Source organism: Ostrinia nubilalis, chromosome 5, assembly GCF_963855985.1.
Source record: "Ostrinia nubilalis chromosome 5, ilOstNubi1.1, whole genome shotgun sequence".
In the NCBI taxonomy this organism is placed as follows: Eukaryota; Metazoa; Arthropoda; class Insecta; order Lepidoptera; family Crambidae; genus Ostrinia; species Ostrinia nubilalis.
The window spans coordinates 5619572-5636248 of NC_087092.1; the positions used below are offsets into that span (position 1 = coordinate 5619572).

Consider the following 16677-nt stretch of genomic DNA (forward strand, 5'->3'; position numbering starts at 1 on the left):
AGAAAAAAGCTATACATAAAATACCTGTGCAAATCTTATGTTGTTAATTCAATTTTCCGAAGATTCATAAGACATTTCATAAACATGCCTTCAAACTCTACATCGCAAATATTAAATTGCCTTCATCTCGCATCTTGTCTAAAACAAATTAAACGTCATGTCGTCAAACTTTCCATTAATATTTGTTAATGTTTCGAAAACTGCGTATGATTTATTGATTCATAAAACGCATTTCGCATTTCATTATTCCCCGTAATAGAGGTGACCTTGAATCTGTTCAGTTGGATAATGCGCTTTGTGTTGAACGGAATAGGGTTGTTAATTGGTTGGTGTTTTGCAATGACCTTGTGCTAGGGCGTCCGTGTCCACAGTTTGCGTGACAGAGTTGAGGATGTGCTGTCGTTGTCTTCGACATTCATCGCTGGCCTGACCTCGCCAATGTCACGTTGATGCCCGCCGGGCGGTCAATGGATGCGTGTTTTGTTGTGCTATCATTCTTTTGTTTAGTGTGGGATCGTTAACTACGCGCTTTACGCTTCTAAAGAGAGTGACACTAGGATGATGTTTTGTTTTTCTTAGGTAATAAAAAATGTAATGTCTCTGTCGGCTGTTTCACGTGACAATATTTAATGTAATAATAATGTTTATAGAGCCATAAAGTCTTAATTTGTCTGATTACCATTAACTTTGTAATTAGCTGTAACTAATTTTTGTTTATTTCTTTTCAGGTAAATATTTTCTTTCACATCAGTACCTACCTACTCAACATCATCACGGAGGTAAATGACCAAAACTAATTACTTGACAACAATACATTTATCCATTATTTTATGTCTTACTAATAATACCTAACATGTCATAGTAGTAAACATACCTAGTGTGCTCAAAATATACTTAGAAAATCCATAAATAAAAAAGCTTTTATCGGTGCCATTTTGCAACATAAATGTACAGCCTGATATTCTGTCAACTGTAAAAAAACCATTACTGGTAGTATAAAGGTCTATAATTTTGGAAGGTCATATTCATTGTCGAAACAAAGTTTGTCAAAATTATAGGCACATTTGGACAATAGGCTGCAGTAGCATATAATAATATTAATGACTTCCCATGCTTCTTCATATAAACTAACAACTTAGTTGAGAAAGAGTCGGAAATATCCAAATACTTAATAATACTTATATAGGTACAATCTTCGATTGAAAACTAAAAGACATTATATAAACTCTGGAAGCATAAGAAGCAAAGAGTAGAATCGAATCGAATTATAGAGTAAAATCTCTTCGTTAAATAAAATCTTTGTGAAGCTTAAAGTAAATCCTATTACAATATGTATAATATTATTTGTTTTCACACCTTCTACATAATATAATTCGTCGTAACATTATTCGTCACGAATTTTACGTAACTCACTAAGCAGCGCTAATCTTATTCCTTAAGACGCTAATATTCTTATTCTCGTATGTAATACTGTAAAAGAAACTCCAAGCCCAACACAAAAAGATTATGTACACAGGGTGACTATGTAATCGTTGGCATCGTAATAAAATAAGACTCTACTCATGATTTGTCTCATATTTGGGGAATGCACTATGTGTTCTGAATAGAGTCTTATATTAAAAGGATGCCGACGATTTCAAAGTCACTCTGTATATTGTATGAACCATGGCACTACGCACATAGTTCGCTAACCACCAGGCTATTCAATATCTGGTTCGAACAATTCATATTCTAGAAAAAACTTTTTACAGGAACTGGTTTTATCAAAGTAAACAATCACCTAATTACTATAGTGGGTGTTGATAATCTGTACGATATAAGCTAATGCTTTTAGTATATTGACTGAGCCGTTAGCCGCTTGTATAAGCCGGCCTTGTATGGCTTAATTTGGCTATTCACAGTAATCCGCGCCAATCCGTATGGCTAAATCATCACTTTAAGTGTTCGTTATACTGCCAACATTTCTGCGCTATGACATATTGAGCATTTAGTTAGTAATATTGCCACTAACTATACGATGTCAGACTACATGAAACGATATTGTATTGACGTCTGACATGTGAATATCTTAGTCAGTTTAATGTCCATATTATTCACTCGTCCATACTTTATCACGTAAATCGATAAAATGGTAACAAGAACAACACTACCACAAAATCATATCCCCATGAGAATCAAAAACAGATCAGAATTTGATTCCGCATCATATAACTCTACCAAAACTTGGAACCCAACTTATTACAACATGCCAAAAACAACAAGCTTCTCAATTCTCTACCCGCATAAGCAGACCCAAGGATAATCAAATCCAAAAGTTCGCAGCTCCATAAGCCATTGCAAACCCATTCCCAACGTCCAAAGACACATAACCAGGAAATGAGGGAAAATATTACCCACCGGTGTCCCGCCGATCCCACATCAATCAAGTTTTTCCCAGCGATCCCCGGGGATCTATGCCGAATAAATGGGCAACATTAATCATTATAGATGGACGCAACATACCCCAGTTTCGCAGATACTGTCGCCGTATCTCCGGATCTCATACCATTTATTATTACTATTCGGTGTCAAAGTAAACCGGAACAATAAGGCCCTTTCAATGGAAATGCCCTGTCATCATTCAGAATGGCCTCGAGAAAGACTTCTCACATTTTTGCCCTCGTAAATATTTAGGTAATGTAAGGATATAAAACCCTGCTATAAAACTGAGATGTAGCATCGATTTTGGGAGAATTTGTCAGTGGTGACGCAAGATAGGCCATACTTTGCCCCTCCAGACATTCGCTTCCGTTCTAGTCGATAATAGTATCTGGAAAAACTCATCTAAAAGTTCTATGAATCACTGTTATGTTTCAAATTAGAAAATACTATATATCCAACCATCTAATTCTAGATCTTGTAGGTACTCCTTGTTCGTAATTCGCAAGTCTTACGAACAAGATTGCCTACTTTCATTTCTGTCTCAAATATTTAGCATACTAGGTCAACTTTTCGCTATCGTGCTAAATAGACAACTAGAGTAACGTCACTGTCGCATATCGTAGTTGCCGTAAGAGTAAACACTGCAGTATTCAGTAAGGCGTTATCTAATCAATAATCCGAGCACTGGCAAGGAACCACATTTAATTACCATAATCCGACAACATCCTCCTGTGAAAAACTCTCCTGGTGCCAGTTATGGAGTTCTCGAATAAATTACGATGAGAATTCCGCTGAAGTTTCTTAATTTAAAAATTTCAGGCATTTGAATAAGTGGTACTTAGGCATTTCGTGAATTTTTCCTCAAAAGTTTCGATGGCGTTTGAAATTATTGTTATTCGTGCTACTTTAAAGTAAATTGTTTTAAAAAGTGTGCTGTAAGATGTCGACGTCACTAAGCGGCGTAACACATTCCAAAACAACAAACATGTATGTAGATTGTAGGTACAAGTAGTAGGTACTACTTTCAAGGTATAATTAAATAACTCATTACTTTGACATCCAATTTGTGCATTGTTCTCTAAACACGTATATAAGTTAAATACATCTCGACGCGCTTCTAACAGTAACAGCAGTACCTACTCAATTTCGTCACTAAACGTTCCAACTTCCAACCCTGTCTTAGTTAATACGAAAGATAACTTCAAAGCAATTTGCCTACAATCTCGAACAATGTGGGCCTCGCGTACACAGGGTTAATTTCACACTAGCGCGCTCTTACGTCACAAGTGTATTTTTATGGGATTGTAGTCCTTATAGGTGTGGGTCGAGATGTTAAATCGGCATCCCCCGCCGCCTGCCGCCCATCGACCGAGACCCAGTAGCTCCTAATGCGAAAAGTTTGACGTCAGCGCCCCAGTTCGGCCCAGACGCCAGGCAAGGCGAGATTACGGCTTTTCGGCAACGCATGTTTTTCTTTTTTAGTTTTTTATTGCAGTTGAAATGTGGCAAAGGAAACTTGTCCGTTCAGTTTGTGTGCTGTAAATGTTGCTTTTTGTGTTGTGATTTAGCGTTTGAGATAGTACTGAAGATAAATAGAAGTGTAGATGGGGAGGGATAAAGAATCGGAGATACGCTTAGGTATGTAAATGCTTCGAATGACTGTACGTAGACTATTGATTACAGTATTATTTAGTTTAATAATAGATTTTATCTTTCGTAAGTGTGTAGTATTCAAATAATTTATCTTGTAGGTAGAGCAACAGCAACGTAACTCAAGATTGAATATTAAGCCGCTCCTAGTTTGAAATTAATTCAGTTCGGTATTGTTGAAGTTAGCGAACTATATCGTGAAATTAATAATAAATTATTATTTATCAAATCGTTATTGATGAATAAAAAGTTATTTACTTCTTGTACAAAATAAATCTTTATAATTATTTCTTGTTATAAAAACTGGGAAGCGATAAAAACATGAATGACCTCATTAAAAATATTCATAATTAATCGAACAATAAAACTTAACATTTTACAGTATCATAACGAGTGAGGTGACGATTTTCAAGACAGTGTTCTACTTATTGCTAAAGATTTATAAAAGAAAACTAATCACCATATTACAAACTTGTACATACTCTATGACAAATAAACAAAACATTACATTCGCTGTGTAAGCATATTTTGAACAATATCATTGATCAGCATAGGTATATGAGTTTGCAATAATACAAAAGACCGAATAATACAAATAAGGTTACAAATAACCGAACAGGTTTGGTATCTGAAAAAGTACAAGGTTAAATGCAAATCGTGAAAAATGTGACGTGAATGACGTCATACGATACGCCTCACGTTGTTTATGTAGTACAGAGAAATAAGTGTGTAGGCGGCAATTGAAACAATGTAAACAGATTACATTAAAGGCTGTAGCTTGGTGAATATGGCCTAAAGTAGGTACCCAATTATAGTACCTACTTTCCTATCACGTTAGATGCCACGCGGCTCACCGGTGAGCCTCGAATAACAATTATAGAAATCCTGTTGTGTCTGGTATCTCGGCAGTCAGACTTCTGTAAGATTTTTTTTACCATATTAAAAAAAACCCTATAGAAGTTGGCGAAATACCATTTTTGTCTAAACCATACGGACCAACCAGACGTATTATGGACCATTTAGGACAGAGATTAATACTGTCGTAAAATCTTAAATGATTTGATTTTCAAACTATTATCTAGTATGCCCTAATTATGTATAACATAAAGGCTTTTAGGAAAAAATAAAGTGTTTGTTCTAAAATCGCACCTATAACAACTAACATAAGATACAGCGCTTAGCTTGATGCTTGATAACTGCCTTTGTACTAAAAGAGATAAGAACCCATTTATATTGCCTTTGAAGAGGGTCCTTAGAGGCTAAGGGTAGATAGGTACTATAGAAATCATGATTGGGTTTGGGGCATGAATAATATCTCGAAAGTTTGATCAGAGTATGAATGAATATACTCATAACATATTATTAGGTACCTACAATAATAGCTTTCTAAAAATACCTACTATGTTTACTTTCGACATATTATGTAGATAAGTAAGTAATCTTTGAGAATTTTTTGATAACGGAATATCACAGAAGACCTTCTCGTTAAGTAACGTATTCTAATTTTAAACAGTACACAATATTTTAACACAATAAGTAGGAAAAATTGATCACATAAAATGTTGAATGATAGAGCTGTAATAAGTTCACGAATCCTTGTAAATTGTCGATATTTTTTTATGATCTTTTACGAATTGAAAGAATGGACGACAACGTTTTCAGAAAACATCTTTTTTTTCCAAAATATTTACAAAACTATCTTCGAATTTAGGATTACAGGAAAAGGTGAGATCATACATTTCCTCTTAGGATTTAATTAAGGAGTTTATTGTTAAACTGGGTCCGGTCTACTTTACTAACATTTATTACTCAGCATAAGCGTATGTACTTATAAGCTGTCTAGACTTTTTGTCCAACCTTGACACAAACCTAAAAACGTAGCTTTTATAGTATCGGTAGCCACGAATTTGACCTTTTTGGAAGCGTCCCAATACAGACGACGGAATGAAATATTTATAGTGCACCGTTCATGATAAATTGACATTTCGGGCAGTCGGCTGAGTTGGCCGGTTAGATTTATCTTATCGATGATTTAGAGACAAAATATCGATGTTCTAGCTGTCTTAGAAGGTTATAATATTTTTTTAATCAAAATCTTATTAGGTACATCAAGATTTTCGCCGTTTTAATCAAATAGGGACTGTTGCATTTTATTGATCCAAATGAAATTAACATTTGACAAAAAGTAAGACAGTGGGTAGCTATTTATTAATAAAGTGATGTTAAATTGGTTTATCAAATATTTTAAACCAATTTAAAAAAATACATTTTTAAATTCAAATTATTTTGACACATCAAATTAAAGCGAATTTAATTAAATTGAATGATAAAAAAAATATTCTGTTATCGATTGACAATTGATGTCCCAACACTACCTTGTCCGAGACGCTAGGTTCAAGGCTGTATTAAATCGACTGAATAAACATAGTCTTTCGACCGAGCTAAACAAAACATTTAGGCATTAGTTGCTATGGGATTTAGTACAATAATTAATGACCAGACCAAAGACTGATAGAAAATTCAATTATTATAAGGAGATTTACATTAATTTGTAATGAAAGTGATAGATTAAGAAAATTGCATTACCTGTCTCACACATAATATAATTTACTAGGTTGTAATAAAGCTGAAAATATTGTTTTCTTGGTTGAATTCCCTAATCTCAGTAAGAACCAACCGGTAAATTCTTTTTTTTTTTTTGGATGGACCAATAGGAGCATCATTGATAAATGTTTAAAAAAATGGGGAAAATTATTCCAACGATTTTCACACTACATTTTCGGGGACTTATAATTATGGCATCGTCACAAAAATATTAACATAAAAGTCTCTGACTTACAAAAACATTTCGGTCACGATTTATTAATGAAAATAAATTGAAGTTTCCATCATCGTTATTACAATACTTGGCCTGAAATATTACCTTTTACATAAATGAATATTATCAACGCATTCAGAGCTCCGACAATGCCCGCTTTAAGCTTTTATCTTTTGTCCTTTTCATTTGACGTGACACACATTTTCCCTCTCACGTCACGTCATTGGATTCACGTCGAAATAAGGGCAAACCCACACCACTGCGCTGTAAGCGATGCGTAATGTAGAACTTTGATTTTGTCCACGTAAAACAATAAACGAAAAGTAACTTATCTACTATTGTAATTTACTTTACTATTGCATTATAAATCAAAATACGTCCAGTAGTTTTTGCGTGTTAACCCAACGGTTATTAATTTTTTTCACTTTAAGAGTTGCATCTCACATAAGTAACCCAGATGGTGAGCAGTCGCCCTGCAAGCGAAAGGTCGTAGATTCGTCATTCGATGCCTGTGGTGGACTGCAGTGGACTGTATGCGTTTGTGTGTGTTCGAGAGCGCTGACCGGACGATGATGACTGCCGTTGAGAGCTTGCCCTTACTATGTCAGGCGTAGTAGGTGCTACTTGCAGGAATAAAACCACTATTTCACTTGCTGAGACTTCTCGCGTTTATTATTCGCTTCCTTTTCTCAGTTCTTGCTTCTTCAGATCACTTGTTGCTTGGAGCACTTGTTCTCTGAACTGAACATGCCAGCTGGAGCGGTTCATTCCGTATTTATGGGGAGCGGCTATCTCCATCCCGCTTTCACATGCTATTGCTATCCCTGTCTTCGGGAAATCCACAGTTTTTGCTAATTTTCTCCAACTGGCAGGTAGTTTTACAATGGTTTCTTATTTTCTACAGATGCGTAATTAATTTATCTACATTATACAAAAAGTTTCATCCCAAAATTCCCGAAATTGGCGAAGTTATTGACAAAAAACCTAAAACGGCTCTCTTTACGGTATTGCCTCGCGCAACGGACCATCCGTGCAAGACAAGGACAAAACATATTGCTATCTCACGCTCTAGAATGTTCGAAGCGAGAGGTCCGATATTTCTGTCTTGTTTCTTCTCTATTTTTTCCTGAACATTCCAGATTTTCCAGAAAAGTGTGAAAGAGAAGCTATTTTGTGGAAGTGAGAGATCAGACAATGCAAGAAAGAGGCCTACCGAGTGAGTAAGCGAGAGAGCCTGATGGTTTTCGCTACGGTATTGCCTTTTTGGCGAAAATTTCATGTTCATTTTCTTAATTATGAAACAGATTAGGTGTGTTGATTTGAACTAATTGACATGATTAATTCTGACTATTCTTGACGTCGCTAACATTCTCCCCCGCAGTGCGAAGCACTCCTTCCTCCGGATGCGACGTCTTGGCAGGAACCAGGACTACCACTCGTCGCGTCGGTCGCCGCAGCACTCCTCCGGGTGTTCGCACGTCGAGGATTCTTACTCTGCCGTCCGGTCCAGGATACACTCGCAGCACTTCCCCTCGTGGCCAAGTGTTTCTTGGTAGCGTCGCGTCGACTATTAATACGATGTCGCCGACTTGAGGGTCTTCGGTCTCCCGGCCGGCTATTTTCCTCGGCATCAAAGTTGGCAGGTATTCCTTCAGCCACCTTTGCCAGAAGTGGTCCGTCAAGCGCTGCGCTGTCCTCCAGTTCGCCTTCCCGACGAGATCGTGGTCTTCAAACACGCCCGGCGCCATTGCTCCGCAGGATCTTCCGATGAGGAAGTGGTTCGGCGTTAGGCTTTCTTCGTCTTCGGGATCCATACTGATGTGGGTGAGGGGACGTGAGTTCACGATATGCTCCACTTCAAGGAGGAGCGTGTGTAGGACCTCTTCTGGTGGTGATTTTTCTTTAAGAACGGTCATTAATGATGTCTTTACCGAGCGGACCATTCTTTCCCAGGCGCCTCCCATATTCGGACATCCAGGTGGGATGAATCGCCATGTGATTCCTTCCCTTGAGGCGGCCTCTTGCAATTCTCTATTGGCCCCCACGAAGTTAGTCCCGTTGTCGCTGAAGATTATCTTCGGCGTCCCTCTTCGTGCGGCCATTCTTCGCAGGGCCATGATCATGGAGCTGGTGCTTAATGAATTAGCCAGCTCCAGGTGTATCGCTCGGGTCGTTAAGCAGGTGAACAGGGCTCCCCATCTCTTCTCAGTTCTCCTCCCGATCGTGACTTGCATCGGGCCGAAGTAATCCACTGCCGTGCAGGTGAAGGGTGGTTGATGATGCTGCAATCGTTCGGCCGGCAAGTCTCCGGTGGGTGGTATTTGAGGCTCTCCCTTGTGGACTCTGCACCATTGACACCCATGTGTGATCCATCTTGTGGTGCTGCGCAAGCCGAGTACCCAGAACTTCTGCCTTATTTCGTTGATTATCGTTGCGGAGTTGCCATGGTAGAACCGTTTGTGATAGAACCCTATGATGAGCCGGCAGATTTGACTTTTCCCGTCCAGTATGATCGGGTTGGTTCGTCCTTCTCCCGAACCAATCTTCCTGGTGCGCGTCCTCAGTTTTAGGATTCCGCGGCCATCCAGGTATATGTCAATCTTCTTTAGTCGGCTCGAGTTCTCCAATGGCCTCCCTTTTTCGAGGCAGCAAAGTTCTTTGGAGAAGCTCTCCTGCTGGCTCCTCTTGATAAGCTCCTCTTCTGCCCTATGTATGAACTTATCTTCCAGCGTTAAGAAGACCTTTTCTTCTTTCTTCTCCCGGGGGACGTGACTCGGTGTTTTCTTCCATCTTCGGTGCCTGACGATGTGGACACTTCTTTTTTCTGCTACTCTTTTTCTTAGCAGGTCGATGAACTGGAATATGCGCGCTGTACTGCGTAGCAGTCGAGTCCAGTCGGAGAATCTCTTCGGGTCCGGAGTGACTTGTGGTATGACCTTCAATGTGGCAACAACTTGGGGATTCTTCTCTTCTCCGGTGAGTTCTTCTTTGACTTCAAAGCGTCTCGCCGGCCAATCTTCTTTATTTCCATATAAGAAGGCGGGACCTTTGAACCATCTTGCGTTTTCATCAAACTCGTTCGGAGTGCCTCTTGTGGCATCATCTGCGGGGTTTTCCTTTGTCGGCACCCATCTCCAATCTTGAATTCGCGTCAGTTCTTCAATTTCCGCGAGGCGATGGGCCACGAACGTCTTGAATTTTCTCGGGTCTGCTTTCAACCATTGAAGGACGGTGCTGGAGTCTGTCCAGAAGGTCCTTTCTTCAATCTCCAAATCGAGCTCCTTCTCCACCGATGAGGCAAGCCTGCTGCCCAATAATGCTGCTTGCAATTCCAACCGTGGGATAGACACCGGTTTGCTAGGAGCCTTACCCTTGCTTTCCCAGCAATCAATGCGACGCGTATCGTGCCGTCTGGGTCTTCCGTTCGCCAATAGACGGCTGCGGCGTATGCTTCTTCACTCGCGTCGCAGAACGTGTGGAGTTGCCCTCTTCTGGTTCTCGGCGACAGGCACCTTGGGATCTTCAGTTCCTTTAGTACGGCGACGTCTTCCAAGTATCCGATCCATGCGGCGACTTGTGGTTCGAGAATCTTCTCGTCCCAGTCGATCTTGGTACGCCAGATCTCCTGTATGAGTTTCTGGCCCTGTATTAGGATCGGCGTCGCGAAGCCCATGGGGTCGAACGTAGACATGACGGCGCTGGTGACTTCCCTCTTCGTTGGTACTCTTTGCCCAGCGAGTACTTCGGGCGGAGTGTTCCTGAAGCCCACGTTGAAGGCGAGTGCATCTTCTGTGATTAGCCATCTCAGCCCCAGGGTTTTCTCTTCCTTGCCCAGTTCGAGGACTTCCTCCTGTCGCTGATCTTCAATTCCTTCCAGAACGGTTGGTTGATTGCTCCCCCATCCTCTCAGGTGGAAGCTCGCCTTGTTGTGGATCGTCTGTACCTCTTTCGCGATCCGCTTGGCTTCTTCTACCGTTGTGAAACTTTGCAAGTAGTCATCCATATAATGGTTCCTCCGTATTGCTGCCACGGCTGCCGGGTGTTCCTCCTTGAAGTCTTCTGCGTTCTTGTTCATGACATAAATTGCCGTAGACGGTGATGACGTTGCCCCGAAGATCACTGAGGCCATGCGGTACTCTTCCGGTTTGCCGTTCCTCTTGCTGCCGCGCCATAAGAACCGCAGACTGTCCCGGTCTTCTTCCCTCATTTGGATGCGTAGGAACATCTCCTTGATGTCGGCGACGACGGCGACTGGACCTTCCCGGAACCTGAGAAGCACTCCGAAGAGCGACTGCAATAAGTCAGGCCCAGGCAGCAGCGCATCGTTGAGGCTCTTCCCGTTGAACTTGGCGGCGGCGTCGAGAACTATCCTCGGTTTCTTCTTTATCGGGTGCATCACCGCGAAGTGAGGTAAGTAGAATGTTTTCCCTGGCGTCGTGGTTTCTGGAGCTTTCTCTGCATATCCATTCTTCAGCAGATTTTCTATTTGTTCTTCATACGAAGTCTTCAGTGCTGGGTCCTTGTCTAATTTCTTCTCCATGTTGATGAGACGCTGGTGTGCCTGATGGTAGTTGTTCGGTAGAGTTTCCCTTTCATTTTTCCACAGCAGCCCAGACTCGAACCGTCCATTTGGTAGCCTCTTCGTGGTCTTCTCTAGGACGTCGAGTGCCCTTTCGTCGGCGTCATTACTTGGCCGACGTGCTTGCACCCCGAGCGACTCTATCTCGAAGTGCCGGCGGACCAGGGCTTCTGTTTCGTCTTCCATCAACCTGCTGTGGTGCACGAACTTGACAGGGACACTTCCTCCGGCGTCGCATCCGTGTAGGACCCATCCCAAGCTGGTCAAGGAGGCAACTGGTTCGGAGGCCTTCCCTTTGCGTAGTCTCCGTGTGACTATGAGCCCCCAGTTATCTTGCCCGATCAGTAGTTGTGGTTCTTCCTTGTCGTAGACCAGCTTGTCCTTGATCTTCTGTAAGTGTTTACACTTTTGAAGCATTCTTTCTTCGACCCCTTGTTTCGCCAGCTTCAAGTTGTCGATAGTTCTTGCTTCCATGTTGAGCTTATTTCTGCAATGGACCCCCTTGATCTTCATGTTGATCTTCTGGGAGTTGCTCTTCTGCATACCGTTCCCCCCGACCATCTCGATGGTGATGGCTTCCGGCTTTCCTTGCGCCCCAATCTTCTTTGCCACTGATGAGTCCAGCAGCGTGACGGTGGACCCTTCGTCCAGGAGCGCGAGCACTTTTGCTGTCCCTTTGGGCCCGTAGAGGTTCACCGGCGTCATCTTCAAGTAGGCCTTTCCGCAGCTCGTGGTGTGTACCGACGATACAACTCCTTCGGCGGGCTTCTCTTGAGTCTTCGCCGCTGCGGGCTTCTCTGAGTGAAGACTGATGTGATGCCATCTCATGCACTTCTTGCATGGTTGTGCCCGACACGTGTTCCTTGAGTGCTTGAAGCGCAGGCATTTGAAGCACATTCTTGCCTTCTTCACCATTTCCCACTTATCTTCAACACTAGCTTCCTTATATTTCTTACATTCGTACAACCAGTGGTCCTCACGGCACTCTGGGCACTTCTTCGCGTCAGTCTTCGGTTCTTCACGGCGTCCTTCTGTTTGTTGGACATGGTGAACCGGCCTCTTGAACATATTTCTCTTCTGGTCCCAGGACACTTCCGGGGGAGCGTAATCACTGTTAATATCTGCTTCAACTTCCATGAAGTCATACATGAGTTCGAGCGCTGGTTTTCCCTCTGCCCGGCGCTCGCGTTGGTACATCAGCCACCGAGATTTCATGGTCGGCGGCATCTTCTCTATTAGACACTCCACGGCCCCTGGTGCGCACAAATATTCTGTCTTGCCGAGTGCCCTGATGGTGGCCACGGCATTGCGGACTCGGCTGGCAAACATGCAGATCTCCCCTGATGACTCGTTGACCCTTGGCAGCCTTTCCATCTTCTTTAACTCCGCCAGGGCTATGGCTCCAGGTCTGCCGAACCGGACCTCCAGGCTCTTCATCAGCTCTTCCGGGTTCTCGGCGGTGAACAGGAGGCTCTTGACTGCCTCCCTTGCGTGCCCCTGGAGACACCTTCGTAGTCGCGCCAAATTCTGTGCCGGCGTGAAGGAGCGCGCGGTGTCTTCATATGACCTTCTGAACGCGAGCCATTCTTCACATGCGCCATTGAAACTTGGGAGGTCGACCAGTTGTCTTGTGAGGCCACCCTCTGCCCTCTGTGACAGCTTGGTGATGGCCATGGCTAACTCTTGAATGTCTGTTCTCCCTTCCGTAGGTAGCGGCTGTGGCGGCGGCGGCGGCAACACTTGCGGCGGCGGTGGCGGCGGCAGCGGTAGAACTTGTGGCGGCGGCGGCAGCGGCGCGGCGGGCGGCGGCGGCGGTATCGGTTGTAGTTCCGGCGGGACCCTCTCGGCGATGGTGTTCGAGTGGTCCAACCAATTTTCGACCTGCATTTGCCTGTACTGCACTTCTTCTGGATCCTCTTCCATGTCGGAATCCAATTGGGCCAACTCCAATTCCGCTTTGGCAACTTCCAGTTCCTGGCGGGCCACTCTTAATTTGGCCTCTATTTCTGCCCTTCTTCTTGACGAGCGGACGGAGCGCGTGTCCTGATTCACTCGTGACAGTCGCGGCGTTTGTTCATGCACTTGCGGCGTGGGTGGCGCGTACTGTCCTTCAACAGTCGGCACGGTGGTCACCGTAGTCGCGGGAGTCGCGGCGGCGGCGTTGGCGGCGGCGACGGAGGCGGCGGCAACATTGGCCGCGGTGGGCGTGGAGGCGGCGGCGGCGGCTGCGGCGGCGGCGGCGGCGGCACGTCTCTTCTCTGCTTCCGCGATACGGGCCCTTAGTGCTTCGTGTGGCTTCGTGACGTCGGCGGTTATCTCCTCTGTGTAGGAGCGCGGTGCTGGTTCCCCTCTTCCCAAATGCACGCCGGGCTCTCCCATAACCCGGGTGCTAACAGCCGGCGCGGCGTGGTCCCTGGCGATGCGCGGTGAGGACGCGCCCCCGGCGGGATACGGGGTCAGCGTTGATGAAGTATCCGTGGTTTCCGTCGGAGTACTTCCTCCATGAACCGGCGGCGACGTAATTCTCCCTGCGGCGGCGGCGTTAGCCGCGGCGGCGGCACCTCGTAGCTTCTCCGACCTGGTGACAGGCATCTTCGCTATTCCCGTAATCCGGCTACTCGAAGGACCAGGAAAATGTGGTGGACTGCAGTGGACTGTATGCGTTTGTGTGTGTTCGAGAGCGCTGACCGGACGATGATGACTGCCGTTGAGAGCTTGCCCTTACTATGTCAGGCGTAGTAGGTGTTACTTGCAGGAATAAAACCACTATTTCACTTGCTGAGACTTCTCGCGTTTATTATTCGCTTCCTTTTCTCAGTTCTTGCTTCTTCAGATCACTTGTTGCTTGGAGCACTTGTTCTCTGAACTGAACATGCCAGCTGGAGCGGTTCATTCCGTATTTATGGGGAGCGGCTATCTCCATCCCGCTTTCACATGCTATTGCTATCCCTGTCTTCGGGAAATCCACAGTTTTTGCTAATTTTCTCCAACTGGCAGGTAGTTTTACAATGGTTTCTTATTTTCTACAGATGCGTAATTAATTTATCTACATTATACAAAAAGTTTCATCCCAAAATTCCCGAAATTGGCGAAGTTATTGACAAAAAACCTAAAACGGCTCTCTTTACGGTATTGCCTCGCGCAACGGACCATCCGTGCAAGACAAGGACAAAACATATTGCTATCTCACGCTCTAGAATGTTCGAAGCGAGAGGTCCGATATTTCTGTCTTGTTTCTTCTCTATTTTTTCCTGAACATTCCAGATTTTCCAGAAAAGTGTGAAAGAGAAGCTATTTTGTGGAAGTGAGAGATCAGACAATGCAAGAAAGAGGCCTACCGAGTGAGTAAGCGAGAGAGCCTGATGGTTTTCGCTACGGTATTGCCTTTTTGGCGAAAATTTCATGTTCATTTTCTTAATTATGAAACAGATTAGGTGTGTTGATTTGAACTAATTGACATGATTAATTCTGACTATTCTTGACGTCGCTAACAATGCCCATCTTAATCAATTCGATTTTTTTGATTAAAATACTCATACACATTTTCGAACGGTCTTGTAGTGTGCACTTACCCTATTAAGGAAACACCTTGACATGGATGCATGACACTGTTCCACTGCTGCCCTATTGTAGTCAGTGACATTGTATTGTTTAATTTTACCTTTCGATGTAGGTTGTCATTTTTATGGCAGGGCTTTGTCGACTGGTTTTAAATAAAACTATTAATATGCTTTAACTAGGTGTATCAATAAGTTGGAGGTATGGTGACAAATATGCGGGTAGGGCCTTGCAAGCGGAATAATAGTATTTTTAAAAATATTTGTGTTGGTCGCAAATGTAGGAAAAGTTTCCTGATTTAAGTAAACATAATTTACTCTTATAAGTACTTATGAAAGTTTAACTTTAAAAAATATTTTTATTATCAAATACTTCATATAAAAATTATGTAATAAGTTTCTAGAACCCATTACCTTGTGCTAATTTTATCTGCTAAACCAATTTATCAAATTCCATAATGCAATCATGTAACAACGTGTTAAAGATCTAATAATATCTACGCTATTATTATACTGATCAATCAACTGCGTCTTAGAGCCCGTTCCAAAATAGGCTTCTTAATGTACTGACAAGAGCACATTAGAATACACGTTTTTGTTCTAAAATCAAACTTATTACAACTCCATAAGACTACGGTGTTTACCTTGAAGTGTCGTTGTCTGCCTGTACTGATCTCGTCTACATTGAATCTTCGCCTTAATCCACAGATAAGAGGTGTAATCCATCATTGATATCTTAGAACCCAGAGACATATTATGAGGTTTGATAGAGATATTGGCTAAGAGATACCAAGTTACTAAGTTAGGGGAATAACTCAATAATCTTTAACTTTGCAGTCACATTGATAGATGTCTTTGTAAAGGTCTTAGACTGTTAATAATAAGAAAATAATAGTGTCTAATATAAACACAGTAATTATTCCATTCATTAGAATATAAAGTATAAAATTATCTCTTACAATACCTATTTAAAATACCACACTTATTATTATGAATTCACACTTAATTTTCCCTCGGCCATTACAAATCTACAATTCAAAATCTATTGCGATTTATTTTCATTCGTTTTTAGAATCATTACATTAATTCAGCCGTTCGAATAAATGGGCGGCCATTTAAATACATCAAAGTTAATGATTTCATTGTTACTAAAACATCTCCTGATGTATGTATACCTAAATTGGTGGGTAAAAGTAACTTGTTTTTTTCCTAATACGATAAAAACAAGGATAAAATTATGTAAATTAAATTAGACGTAAAATGTTCTCACAATATCCGTATACGTACGTAGTATACGTACCTATACTTGGGCTCTATTACGAGATTACTACATCAAGTTTAGATAATTTCCTTCCAGTTCCTCCCTATTTAATAAAAAGACATTTTTAGGATACTTGGTTTCTAATTTTCGATGACCCTCCCAGACATATTTAACTCTTTTTATAGCTATACAGGGTGATACTAAAATATAGTCTTTTTTTTTTTAAATAAACGCTGAAAGAATATAGTTAGTTCAGTCCTATGAAAATATGTTATTGTATATTCTTCAATATTTCTTCAGCCCTCTTAACATACGACTTTCTATTTATAATTTAAAAAAGTTAGGTAATTGCAAAGTTTCCAGGAATAAATTAGTAACATAGATGTCAACT

The 16677-nt window shown here is 42.2% G+C and overlaps 1 protein-coding gene across 3 annotated transcripts in view; it reads left to right on the forward strand.

Annotated features, from left to right (window-relative positions):
- Positions 1-16677, forward strand: part of LOC135071739 (protein Tob1) — a 62634-nt gene that overhangs the window by 16066 nt on the left and 29891 nt on the right. The window contains exon 1 of one of the 3 annotated variants that reach the window (XM_063965529.1): positions 732-779. The exons of 1 other annotated variant lie outside the window; for it this stretch is intronic. The gene's annotated coding sequence lies outside the window, so the exon portion shown is untranslated. Of the gene's footprint in view, positions 1-731; positions 780-3892; positions 4060-16677 lie in introns of those variants that run through there. One more of the 3 variants, XM_063965527.1, reaches the window with a different exon arrangement.